The sequence below is a fragment of the Cherax quadricarinatus genome, chromosome 81, assembly GCF_038502225.1.
Source record: "Cherax quadricarinatus isolate ZL_2023a chromosome 81, ASM3850222v1, whole genome shotgun sequence".
Lineage (NCBI taxonomy): Eukaryota > Metazoa > Arthropoda > Malacostraca > Decapoda > Parastacidae > Cherax > Cherax quadricarinatus.
This window is the reverse complement of record NC_091372.1, coordinates 6,274,155-6,288,025: the sequence shown is the minus strand read 5'-3', so window position 1 is coordinate 6,288,025 and position 13,871 is coordinate 6,274,155. Positions and strand designations below refer to the sequence as shown.

General features: G+C 41.0%; 1 protein-coding gene across 2 annotated transcripts in view; it reads right to left on the bottom strand.

The window, feature by feature from the left end:
- The window catches only part of LOC128699886 (5'-3' exoribonuclease pacman), a 134,751-nt gene that overhangs the window by 8,502 nt on the left and 112,378 nt on the right, over nucleotides 1-13,871 (bottom strand). The gene's annotated exons all lie outside the window — the stretch shown is intronic.

Here is a 13,871-nt window from a genome sequence, read left to right as displayed (position 1 = left end):
AAAATGTTTAAACTTGTAATATTCTTTTACTGGTTGCTATATTGCGTGTTATGCAACGAACAATCTTATAGTCCAAGTCGAGTTTTGCTCAGACATAGTGAGCATTACTGAGCACACACACACACACACACACACACACACACACACACACACACACACACACACACACACACACACACAGTATTCATGTACTTCAGTATATCTCATCATAGAAACATACCCATTATTTGTAGGTAGTAGACTTATTAAATGTGCCCTTAGCACTATACGATTATATGTATAATTTAACTATGAGATAAATGTATACCAAGTTATATTCCAAGAGAAGTGTAGGAGCTTATCTCCTTAATTATACCAAATATATTAACTTAGGTAGTAGGTTGGTAGACAGCAACCACCCAGGGAAGTACTACCGTCCTGCCAGATGACTGTGAAACAGAAACCTGTAACTGTTTTGCATGATGGTAGGATTGCTGTTTTCTTTTTCTGTCTCATAAACACGCTAGATAACAGGGATATCTTGCTAATCCGACTTACACTTTAGTCACACTTCACAGACATGCACATGCATATATATATACATACATCTAGGTTTTTCTCCTTTTTCTAAATAGCTCTTGTTCTTCTTTATTTCTTCTATTGTCCATGGGGAAGTGGAAAAGAATCTTTCCTCCGTAAGCCATGCGTGTCGTATGAGGCGACTAAAATGCCGGGAGCAATGGGCTAGTAACCCCTTCTCCTGTAGACATTTACTAAAAAAGAGAAGAAGAAAAACTTTATAAAACTGGGATGCTTAAATGTGCATGGATGTAGTGCGGATGACAAGAAACAGATGATTGCTGATGTTATGAATGAAAAGAAGTTGGATGTCCTGGCCCTAAGCGAAACAAAGCTGAAGGGGGTAGGGGAGTTTCAGTGGGGGGAAATAAATGGGATTAAATCTGGAGTATCTGAGAGAGTTAGAGCAAAGGAAGGGGTAGCAGTAATGTTGAATGATCAGTTATGGAAGGAGAAAAGAGAATATGAATGTGTAAATTCAAGAATTATGTGGATTAAAGTAAAGGTTGGATGTGAGAAGTGGGTCATAATAAGCGTGTATGCACCTGGAGAAGAGAGGAATGCAGAGGAGAGAGAGAGATTTTGGGAGATGTAAGTGAATGTATAGGAGCCTTTGAACCAAGTGAGAGAGTAATTGTAGTAGGGGACCTGAATGCTAAAGTAGGAGAAACTTTTAGAGAGGGTGTGGTAGGTAAGTTTGGGGTGCCAGGTGTAAATGATAATGGGAGCCCTTTGATTGAACTTTGTATATAAAGGGGTTTAGTTATAGGTAATACATATTTTAAGAAAAAGAGGATAAATAAGTATACAAGATATGATGTAGGACGAAATGACAGTAGTTTGTTGGATTGTTTTTTTTTTTTTTTTTTTTTTTTTTATTATCACACTGGCCGATTCCCACCAAGGCAGGGTGGCCCGAAAAAGAAAAACTTTCACCATCATTCACTCCATCACTGTCTTGCCAGAAGGGTGCTTTACACTACAGTTTTTAAACTGCAACATTAACACCCCTCCTTCAGAGTGCAGGCACTGTACTTCCCATCTCCAGGACTCAAGTCCGGCCTGCCGGTTTCCCTGAACCCCTTCATAAATGTTACTTTGCTCACACTCCAACAGCACGTCAAGTATTAAAAACCATTTGTCTCCATTCACTCCTATCAAACACGCTCATGCATACCTGCTGGAAGTCCAAGCCCCTCGCACACAAAACCTCCTTTACCCCCTCTCTCCAACCTTTCCTAGGCCGACCCCTACCCCGCTTTCCTTCCACTACAGACTGATACACTCTTGAAGTCATTCTGTTTCGCTCCATTCTCTCTACATGTCCGAACCACCTCAACAACCCTTCCTCAGCCCTCTGGACAACAGTTTTGGTAATCCCGCACCTCCTCCTAACTTCCAAACTACGAATTCTCTGCATTATATTCACACCACACATTGCCCTCAGACATGACATCTCCACTGCCTCCAGCCTTCTCCTCGCTGCAACATTCATCACCCATGCCTCACACCCATATAAGAGCGTTGGTAAAACTATACTCTCATACATTCCCCTCTTTGCCTCCAAGGACAAAGTTCTTTGTCTCCACAGACTCCTAAGTGCACCACCCACTCTTTTTCCCTCATCAATTCTATGATTCACCTCATCTTTCATAGACCCATCCGCTGACACGTCCACTCCCAAATATCTGAATACATTCACCTCCTCCATACTCTCTCCCTCCAATCTGATATTCAATCTTTCATCACCTAATCATTTTGTTATCCTCATAACCTTACTCTTTCCTGTATTCACCTTTAATTTTCTTCTTTTGCACACCCTACCAAATTCATCCACCAATCACTGCAACTTTTCTTCAGAATCTCCCAAGAGCACAGTGTCATCAGCAAAGAGCAGCTGTGACAACTCCCACTTTGTGTGTGATTCTTTATATTTTAACTCCACGCCTCTTGTCAAGACCCTCGCATTTACTTCTCTTACAACCCCATCTATAAATATATTAAACAACCACGGTGACATCACACATCCTTGTCTAAGGCCTACTTTTACTGGGAAATAATTTCCCTCTTTCCTACATACTCTAACTTGAGCCTCACTATCCTCGTAAAAACTCTTCACTGCTTTCAGTAACCTACCTCCTACACCATACACTTGCAACATCTGCCACATTGCCCCCCTATCCACCCTGTCATACGCCTTTTCCAAATCCATAAATGCCACAAAGACCTCTTTAGCCTTATCTAAATACTGTTCACTTATATGTTTCACTGTAAACACCTGGTCCACACACCCCCTACCTTTCCTAAAGCCTCCTTGTTCATCTGCTATCCTATTCTCCGTCTTACTCTTAATTCTTTCAATAATAACTCTACCATACACTTTACCAGGTGTACTCAGCAGACTTATCCCCCTATAATTTTTGCACTCTCTTTTATCCCCTTTGCCTTTATACAAAGGAACTATGCATGCTCTCTGCCAATCCCTAGGTACCTTACCCTCTTCCATACATTTATTAAATAATTGCACCAACCACTCCAAAACTATATCCCCACCTGCTTTTAGCATTTCTATCTTTATCCCATCAATCCCAGCTGCCTTACCCCCTTTCATTTTACCTACTGCCTCACGAACTTCCCCCACACTCACAACTGGCTCTTCCTCACTCCTACAAGATGTTATTCCTCCTTGCCCTATACACGAAATCACAGCTTCCCTATCTTCATCAACATTTAACAATTCCTCAAAATATTCCCTCCATCTTCCCAATACCTCTAACTCTCCATTTAATAACTCTCCTCTCCTATTTTTAACTGACAAATCCATTTGTTCTCTAGGCTTTCTTAACTTGTTAATCTCACTCCAAAACTTTTTCTTATTTTCAATAAAATTTGTTGATAACATCTTACCCACTCTCTCATTTGCTCTCTTTTTACATTGCTTCACCACTCTCTTAACCTCTCTCTTTTTCTCCATATACTCTTCCCTCCTTGCATCACTTCTACTTTGTAAAAACTTCTCATATGCTAACTTTTTCTCCCTTACATCATCATTCCACCAATCGCTCCTCTTCCCTCCCGCACCCACTTTCCTGTAACCACAAACTTCTGCTGAACACTCTAACACTACATTTTTAAACCTACCCCATACCTCTTCGACCCCATTGCCTATGCTCTCATTAGCCCATCTATCCTCCAATAGCTGTTTATATCTTACCCTAACTGCCTCCTCTTTTAGTTTATAAACCTTCACCTCTCTCTTCCCTGATGCTTCTATTCTCCTTGTATCCCATCTACCTTTTACTCTCAGTGTAGCTACAACTAGAAAGTGATCTGATATATCTGTGGCCCCTCTATAAACATGTACATCCTGAAGTCTACTCAACAGTCTTTTATCTACCAATACATAATCCAACAAACTACTGTCATTTCGCCCTACATCATATCTTGTATACTTATTTATCCTCTTTTTCTTAAAATATGTATTACCTATAACTAAACCCCTTTCTACACAAAGTTCAATCAAAGGGCTCCCATTATCATTTACACCTGGCACCCCAAACTTACCTACCACACCCTCTCTAAAAGTTTCTCCTACTTTAGCATTCAGGTCCCCTACCACAATTACTCTCTCACTTGGTTCAAAGGCTCCTATACATTCACTTAACATCTCCCAAATTCTCTCTCTCTCCTCTGCATTCCTCTCTTCTCCAGGTGCATACACGCTTATTATGACCCACTTCTCCCATCCAACCTTTACTTTAATCCACATAATTCTTGAATTTACACATTCATATTCTCTTTTCTCCTTCCATAACTGATCATTTAACTTTACTGCTACCCCTTCCTTTGCTCTAACTCTCTCAGATACTCCAGATTTAATCCCATTTATTTCCCCCCACTGAAACTCTCCTACTCGCTTCAGCTTTATTTCGCTTAGGGCCAGGACATCCAACTTCTTTTCATTCATAACATCAGCAATCATCTGTTTCTTGTCATCTGCACTACATGGATTATGTATTGGTAGATAAAAGACTGTTGAGTAGACTTCAGGATGTACATGTTTATAGAGGGGCCACAGATATATCAGATCACTTTCTAGTTGTAGCTACACTGAGAGTAAAAGGTAGATGGGATACAAGGAGAATAGAAGTATCAGGGAAGAGAGAGGTGAAGGTTTATAAACTAAAAGAGGAGGCAGTTAGGGTAAGATATAAACAGCTATTGGAGGATAGATGGGCTAATGAGAGCATAGGCAATGGGGTCGAAGAGGTATGGGGTAGGTTTAAAAATGTAGTGTTAGAGTGTTCAGCAGAAGTTTGTGGTTACAGGAAAGTGGGTGCGGGAGGGAAGAGGAGCGATTGGTGGAATGATGATGTAAAGAGAGTGGTAAGGGAGAAAAAGTTAGCATATGAGAAGTTTTTAGAAAGTAGAAGTGATGCAAGGAGGGAAGAGTATATGGAGAAAAAGAGAGAGGTTAAGAGAGTGGTGAAGCAATGTAAAAAGAGAGCAAATGAGAGAGTGGGTGAGATGTTATCAACAAATTTTGTTGAAAATAAGAAAAAGTTTTGGAGTGAGATTAACAAGTTAAGAAAGCCTAGAGAACAAATGGATTTGTCAGTTAAAAATAGGAGAGGAGAGTTATTAAATGGAGAGTTAGAGGTATTGGGAAGATGGAGGGAATATTTTGAGGAATTGTTAAATGTTGATGAAGATAGGGAAGCTGTGATTTCGTGTATAGGACAAGGAGGAATAACATCTTGTAGGAGTGAGGAAGAGCCAGTTGTGAGTGTGGGGGAAGTTCGTGAGGCAGTAGGTAAAATGAAAGGGGGTAAGGCAGCCGGGATTGATGGGATAAAGATAGAAATGTTAAAAGCAGGTGGGGATATAGTTTTGGAGTGGTTGGTGCAATTATTTAATAAATGTATGGAAGAGGGTAAGGTACCTAGGGATTGGCAGAGAGCATGCATAGTTCCTTTGTATAAAGGCAAAGGGGATAAAAGAGAGTGCAAAAATTATAGGGGGATAAGTCTGCTGAGTATACCTGGTAAAGTGTATGGTAGAGTTATTATTGAAAGAATTAAGAGTAAGACGGAGAATAGGATAGCAGATGAACAAGGAGGCTTTAGGAAAGGTAGGGGGTGTGTGGACCAGGTGTTTACAGTGAAACATATAAGTGAACAGTATTTAGATAAGGCTAAAGAGGTCTTTGTGGCATTTATGGATTTGGAAAAGGCGTATGACAAGGTGGATAGGGGGGCAATGTGGCAGATGTTGCAAGTGTATGGTGTAGGAGGTAGGTTACTGAAGACAGTGAAGAGTTTTTACGAGGATAGTGAGGCTCAAGTTAGAGTATGTAGGAAAGAGTGAAATTTTTTCCCAGTAAAAGTAGGCCTTAGACAAGGATGTGTGATGTCACCGTGGTTGTTTAATATATTTATAGATGGGGTTGTAAGAGAAGTAAATGCGAGGGTCTTGGCAAGAGGCGTGGAGTTAAAAGATAAAGAATCACACACAAAGTGGGAGTTGTCACAGCTGCTCTTTGCTGATGACACTGTGCTCTTGGGAGATTCTGAAGAGAAGTTGCAGAGATTGGTGGATGAATTTGGTAGGGTGTGCAAAAGAAGAAAATTAAAGGTGAATACAGGAAAGAGTAAGGTTATGAGGATAACAAAAAGATTAGATGATGAAAGATTGAATATCAGATTGGAGGGAGAGAGTATGGAGGAGGTGAATGTATTCAGATATTTGGGAGTGGACGTGTCAGCGGATGGGTCTATGAAAGATGAGGTGAATCATAGAATTGATGAGGGGAAAAGAGTGAGTGGTGCACTTAGGAGTCTGTGGAGACAAAGAACTTTGTCCTTAGAGGCAAAGAGGGGAATGTATGAGAGTATAGTTTTACCAACGCTCTTATATGGGTGTGAGGCATGGGTGATGAATGTTGCAGCGAGGAGAAGGCTGGAGGCAGTGGAGATGTCATGTCTGAGGGCAATGTGTGGTGTGAATATAATGCAGAGAATTCGTAGTTTGGAAGTTAGGAGGAGGTGCGGGATAACCAAAACTGTTGTCCAGAGGGCTGAGGAAGGGTTGTTGAGGTGGTTCGGACATGTAGAGAGAATGGAGCGAAACAGAATGACTTCAAGAGTGTATCAGTCTGTAGAGGAAGGAAGGCGGGGTAGGGGTCAGCCTAGGAAAGGTTGGAGAGAGGGGGTAAAGGAGGTTTTGTGTGCGAGGGGCTTGGACTTCCAGCAGGCATGCGTGAGCGTGTTTGATAGGAGTGAATGGAGACAAATGGTTTTTAATACTTGACGTGCTGTTGGAGTGTGAGCAAAGTAACATTTATGAAGGGGTTCAGGGAAACCGGCAGGCCGGACTTGAGTCCTGGAGATGGGAAGTACAGTGCCTGCACTCTGAAGGAGGGGTGTTAATGTTGCAGTTTAAAAACTGTAGTGTAAAGCACCCTTCTGGCAAGACAGTGATGGAGTGAATGATGGTGAAAGTTTTTCTTTTTCGGGCCACCATGCCTTGGTGGAAATCGGCCAGTGTGATAATAATAAAAAATATATTAACTTTTAATTGTTACCACCTAAACATCTCAAATTTTATTTAGTTAGTTTATATTCATCCAGTTGCAATCCCAAAGCACTACTGAAATGTCTCTAATTTTAAAGGATAACTGGACTAGAATATTCTCTGACAAACTATTACAAAACCAGAAACAGACTAGATGATAGAGATCAATAAGTTGACTTAGTAGTCTCTGGATTATTATTATTATTATTATTATTATAATCAAAAAGAAGCGCTAAACCACAAGGGCTAGTAGTCTCTGGAGATGTCTATACTTTATGGATGTTGCATTTTGTAACACCCACAATTTGGAGAGAAAACTTCAGGCAGCATTTCAGTACATCTTCTAATATTACATGTATTAAGATATGCTGTTGGAAATTTCCTCTCAAAACTGTGGATCGATTTTGCAATATTGTTTCAACATGTAATTATGTGTGAATTTATAATATGAACGTAAAGAAACATCATTAAAACTGTTAAGAATAAAAGGAAACTACATGTCATATGGGATAAAACAGGGCTAAAAAGGGTGAGATTCAGGAAAAAAAATAACCATCTTCAAATCTCTCTGAATTTGTTATTCAAGGTTATCCAATATTTTTAACGAGGATAGTGAGGCTCAAGTTAGAGTATCTAGGAAAGAGGGAGATTATTTCCCAGTAAAAGTAGGACTTAGACAAGGATGTGTGATGTCACCGTGGTTGTTTAATATATTTATAGATGGGGTTGTAAGAGAAGTAAATGCAAGGGTCTTGGCAAGTGGTGCGGAGTTAAAAGATAAAGAATCACACATAAAGTGGGAGTTGTCACAGTTGCTCTTTGCTGATGACACTGTGCTCTTGGGAGATTCTGAAGAGAAGTTGCAGAGGTTGGTGGATGAATTTGGTAGGGTATGCAAAAGAAGAAAATTAAAAGTGAATACAGGAAAGAGTAAGGTTATGAGGATAACAAAAAGATTAGGTGATGAAAGATTGGATATCAGATTGGAGGGAGAGAGTATGGAGGAGGTGAATGTATTCAGATATTTGGGAGTGGACGTGTCAGCGGATGGGTCTATGAAAGATGAGGTGAATCATAGAATTGATCAGGGGAAAAGGGTGACTGGTGCACTTAGGAGTCTGTGGAGACAAAGAACTTTGTACTTGGAGGCAAAGAGGGGAATGTATGAGAGTATAGTTTTACCAACGCTCTTATATGGGTGTGAAGCATGGGTGATGAATGTTGCAGCGAGGAGAAGGCTGGAGGCAGTGGAGATGTCATGTCTGAGGGCAATGTGTGGTGTGAATATAATGCAGAGAATTCGTAGTTTGGAAGTTAGGAGGAGGTGCGGGATTACCAAAACTGTTGTCCAGAGGGCTGAGGAAGGGTTGTTGAGGTGGTTTGGACATGTAGAGAGAATGGAGCAAAACAGAATGACTTCAAGAGTGTATCAGTCTGTAGTGGAAGGAAGGCGGGGTAGGGGTTGGCCTAGGAAAGGTTGGAGGGAGGGGTAAAGGAGGTTTTATGTGCGAGGGGCTTGGACTTCCAGCAGGCATGGGTGAGTGTGTTTGATAGGAGTGAATGGAGACAAATGGTTTTTAATACTTGACGTGCTGTTGGAGTGTGAGCAAAGTAGCATTTATGAAGGGATTCAGGGAAACCGGCAGGCCGGACTTGAATCCTGGAGATGGGAAGTACAGTGCCTTCACTCTGAAGGAGGGGTGTTAATGTTGCAGTTTAAAAACTGTAGTGTAAAGCACCCTTCTGGCAAGACAGTGATGGAGTGAATGATGGTAAAGTTTTTCTTTTTCGGGCCACCCTGCCTTGGTGGGAATTGGCCAGTGTGTTAATAAATAAATAATAAATCTACACATTTTAGAGCAAAGGGGTAGTAACCCTTTTTTCTGTATAAAGTACTAAATTTAAAAAGAAAAACTTTTGTTTTTCTTTTTTGGCCTCCCTGCCTCGGTGGGATGCAGCTGGTTTGTTAACCCCTTCAGGGTCCAAGGCCCAAATCTGAAGTGGTGCCCCAGTGTCCAAGAATTTTCAAAAAAAAAAATTTGTTATTTTTTCTTATGAAATGGTAGAGAATCTTTTTGTGAAGGTAATAAAACAAAAAGTACAAAATTTGATGGAAAATTGACGAAATTATGCTCTCGCGAATTTTGATGTGACAGCAATATTTACGAATCGGCGATTTTGCCGACTTTGACTCCCATTTTAGGCCAATTACATTATTCCAGTCAACCAAATTCTTAGCTATTTCACTAGTATTACTTCTATTCTATTGACTGAGCACAAGAAATAGCCAAGTCAACTGTTTCAACTACAAATTAAAGTGATCGGAAATTGTTAATTTGGCCAATTTAACACAAAGTTCAAAATATTCCAATTTCAAAATAGGGTCCAGAATAAACAATGTAGGTATTCCTGGAACTAAACTAACATTTCCTCTGTTCATTAGTTACGTTTTGAGGCTTTACAAATAAATTCCATTTTGATTTTTTATTCATATAATGAATTTTTATTCACACCAAAAAATAGAAGATTTACTGTTATGCAATACTGTAATAATTGTATAAATATCATCACCATATTTGTGAATGCACATTAGACCCACCAGCTGGCGTGTATTAGACGTGTGAGGTCGTTTGTTTACTCTTGAATATCGGCAAAAATTTAACATTTCTGCTATTTTGAGCTCAGTTTCAAGCCATTTCCAGTGCTAAAACCAATCAAAATCATCTCTATTTCTGTAATATGTCTTCCATTCTATCAAATGAGACCAAGAAATTGCAAATACAACTATAAAAAACATACGAAAAAACACTGCAAAGTCGCTGTTTTAATCGAAAAATCATGATTTCAGTTTTTTTTCTCTCATTATACACAGTGTGTTGCAGGATCTGTTTTATGTGGTGCACACATACCACATAGATGTATTCTCTCATATCTAGGCCCAAATGTACCACTCACAGTTTATCAGAGTGAGCTGAGCTCATGACGTAGATCTACGGTTTGGACCCTGAGCATAAAGCCGTAGATCTACGGGACGGACCCTGAAAGGGTTAAAAAAAAAACTTGCATATTTTAAGCTCAGTTTGACATTGGTCATTTTGAATTCACAGGAAAATAAGCATTTCTTTGGAACATCATAACTTTCATATGGGCGTGAGGCATGGGTTTTAAATGTTGCAGTGAGGAGGAAGCTGGAGACACTGCAGATGTCATCTCTGAGAGCAATGTGTGGTACAAATATTATACAGGAAAATTTGGATCATGGAGATTAGATGATGTGGGTTACCAAAAGCATAATTCATACAGCTGAGGAGGGATGTGTGTGTGTAATGATAATTTTTAATATTTTGTCACACAGTCCATATTTTTTATGTAGCTTCATTTCACCTTCTCTCATTTCCAATCCATTCCATTCTCTATCTGCATTAAATTTCATCATCCATGTGCTCAATTCATCTAGAGTCTCTTAGTGTAAAGCTTTACATTCATTTTCATTTTTAATTTTAGATAAAATTTTTAGAAACTTTTTTATTCCTTCTGATAAATCATTTACCGATACAACACAGTTTCCAGCACCCTTGCCTCCTAGACTTGACCAGTATATCAGTTTAGCTGGACCAACAGAGGTCATATAATAATAATCCAATACAGTAACACACCTTTGATCCATAATGGTCTGCTGGAAACTTAAATTAAACATTAACACTAGTTTTGTTTTTTGAGGGGGGGGGGGGGGGAGGGTCACCCTGCCTGGGTGAGAGATGTCCAGCATGTCAAAAAAAAAAAAAATATATATATTAATTTGCTTACAAAGAGTGTTGCAGTACTACTACTTGTCCCAAAGTAGTTGACTTTAGAAATTTACTGGAGCTGCAGAGCCAATCTCTAGTTGTAACAAAGGTTGTTAGCAAAATATGCCAAGGTGCACAGAATCAAGGAATCACCACCAACAACTGCAGTGTACTATTATTATACTCAAAAAGAATCGCTAAACCACAAGGGCTATACAGCGCTGCAGGGCAGGAAGGAAGCGAGGGTATCAGGTGGTAAAAGGGAGATGGACGAGTAATAGGTTACGGAGAACAGTGGGGCAGTGGATGGTAAAAGGGTAGAGGGCAGCAGAGACTGAGGTAGAAAGGGCTGAGGGGAGTGCAAAAGGTATCATCATCAGTTTGTGGAGTAAATCAGTCATTGTTAAGAAGTCAATGAGAGAGTCAGGATTAAAGGAGGGTCCATCAGCAAGAAGGGAAGGTAAAGAGAGAGTAGTAGAGCAGAGACGACGATGGAGGTAAATTCTGCGAGCTCGTTGATAGAGAGGGCAGTCTAACAGAATGTGGCTAATCAATACTGGAACTTGACACTTCTCACGGAGAGGAACAGGGTGCCTCTCCATGAGATACCCATGAGTAAGACGAGTGTGGCCAATGCGAAGGCAGGAGAGAGTAGTCTCCCAACCTCGGCACTGATGACACGAAGACGGCCAGTAACCTATGCTCGGTTTAATAGAATGAAGATTGTTACCGAGTAGAGTTGACCAACGCTGTTGCCAACAGGTGTGAAGGTGGGTAGCTATTACAGCAAAATAGTTCGGAAATGGAACACCTCTATATGAAATTGGTAGGTCATGTACTGCTGACCACGCAGCAGTGTCTGCCTGTTCATTGCCCTGTATGTCAACATGACCAGGGACCCAACAAAAGAGAATATCTTTATGCTTGGTAGAGATACAGTGTAGCCAAAGTTAGATAGGGAGAACTAGGGGGTGAGGTGTATCAAATTTCCGTATAGCTTGTAGAGCACTAAGGGAGTCTGAGATGCGATATGAATAAGTGCCGCAAGAATGGCATACAATTCAGCAGTAAAAACGCTAGCCAAAGATAGTAAATGCCCTCGCACGACGCTGTCCGGAAACACTGCTGCGAATCCGACGCCATCAGAAGACTTAGAGCCATCTGTGTACACTGCGATGGCATGAGAACGAGAGTGGAAGTGGTCAAGAAAAAGAGAGCGAGAAGCCACCGTAGGCAGTTGGGCTTTCGAGCAAGGGAGTGAGAAAGAACAGACCCGAACAGCTGGAATTTCCCAGGGAGGTAGGGAAAAGTGAGATGCTACATGAACATATAAAGGTGGTAACCAAAGGGAAGACAAGAGCAAATGTAGGCAAAGAGAGAAGGGACGGAGCAAACAGGGGAGGCAAATAAATAAAGAATGTAAGAATGTCCACTAATATCAGTGACCATTCTATAAATGGAAGGATTGTGGAGATCGTTACAGCGTACATAGTAGCGAAGGCAATGGGCATCACGGCGATCAGACAAGGATGGAACATTCACTTCTGCATAGAGGCTCTCAACAGGGGAAGAGCGAAAAGCACCAACGCATAAACGTAATCCTTGGTGATGGATGGGGTTAAGGCTAGAGAGAGTAGCAGGAGAGGCCGCTGAATAGATCTGGTAACCATAATCGAGTTTCGATAAAAGGAGGGCTGAATGCAGGTGAAGGAGAGTGTGACAATCAGCTCCCCATGAAAGATGAGCAAGGGTTTCAAGAAGGTTCAGCCGGCTGTGACAAGTTGCCTTCAGAGAGGTAATGTGGGGTTTCCAGGATAACCTACAGTCAAAGAGAAGGCCTAGAAACCTGACTGTATCACGTTCAGGGATACGGGAGCCATAGAGGTACAAAGGATGATCGGAGATGACATAGCGTCTAGTGAAAGTAATTTGGTGAGTTTTGGTATTGGAAAATTTAAACCCATGCGTGGTGGCCCAATTGGAAACACGGTCGACCACATGCTGGAGAGAAACTGTAATGAGGTGACAGTCAGTGCCTGCACAAGCAATAGCGAAGTCATCTACATAGAGTGATGACCAAATATTGGATGGAAGAACAGAGGCCAAATCATTTATAGCAAGGAGAAAAAGTGTTGTGCTCAAAACACATCCCTGAGGGACACCTTCAGCTTGGACAAAGTCTGGGGAGAGCACATTATTGACTCGAACACGGAAATGTCTGTCAGTTAAAAAGTTCTTAAGGAAAGATGGTAGATTGCCTCGGAGGCCTAAGGAGTGGGCTTGGGCCAAAATATTATACCTCCAAGTTGTCATATGCCTTCTCAAGGTCAAAAAATATGGCAATAACCGAGTGGTTATTCGCAAAGGCATTACGAACGTACGTATCCAAGCGTAGTAAGGGGTCTATGGTAGAACAGCCCTTACGAAAGCCATATTGACGAGTGGAGAGACTGTTGTGTGTCTCTAAATACCACATTAAACGTCTATTTACCAGACGTTCCATCACTTTGCAAACTGCACTGGTAAGAGCAATGGGATGATAGAGGGAGGCTTCATGTCCCGTAGTACCCGGTTTGCGGAAAGGGAGAACAATGGCAGATTTCCATACCTGTGGAAGAACTCCTTGTGACCAAATAAGATTGAAAAGGCATAAGAGGACTGCAAGGGCTGACTGATGTAAATGTTGTAACCTACGAATATGAATGTCGTTGGGCCCAGCTGTCGATGATTGGCAAGCTGAGTGTGTTGCCTCCAGTTCCTGAAGTGTAAAAGGCACATTATACTGTTCTTCTCTGAGAGAAGAAAAGTCCAAGGGTACTAACTCTCTGGCAGATTTTGAGGAAAGAAATGAGGGGCATAGATGGAGCCCCAAAGAAATACAGACCAGATGATTGCCAATTTCAATGGCAACATCTAGAGGGTTTGCTATATCAACACCGGCAACCCGCAGAA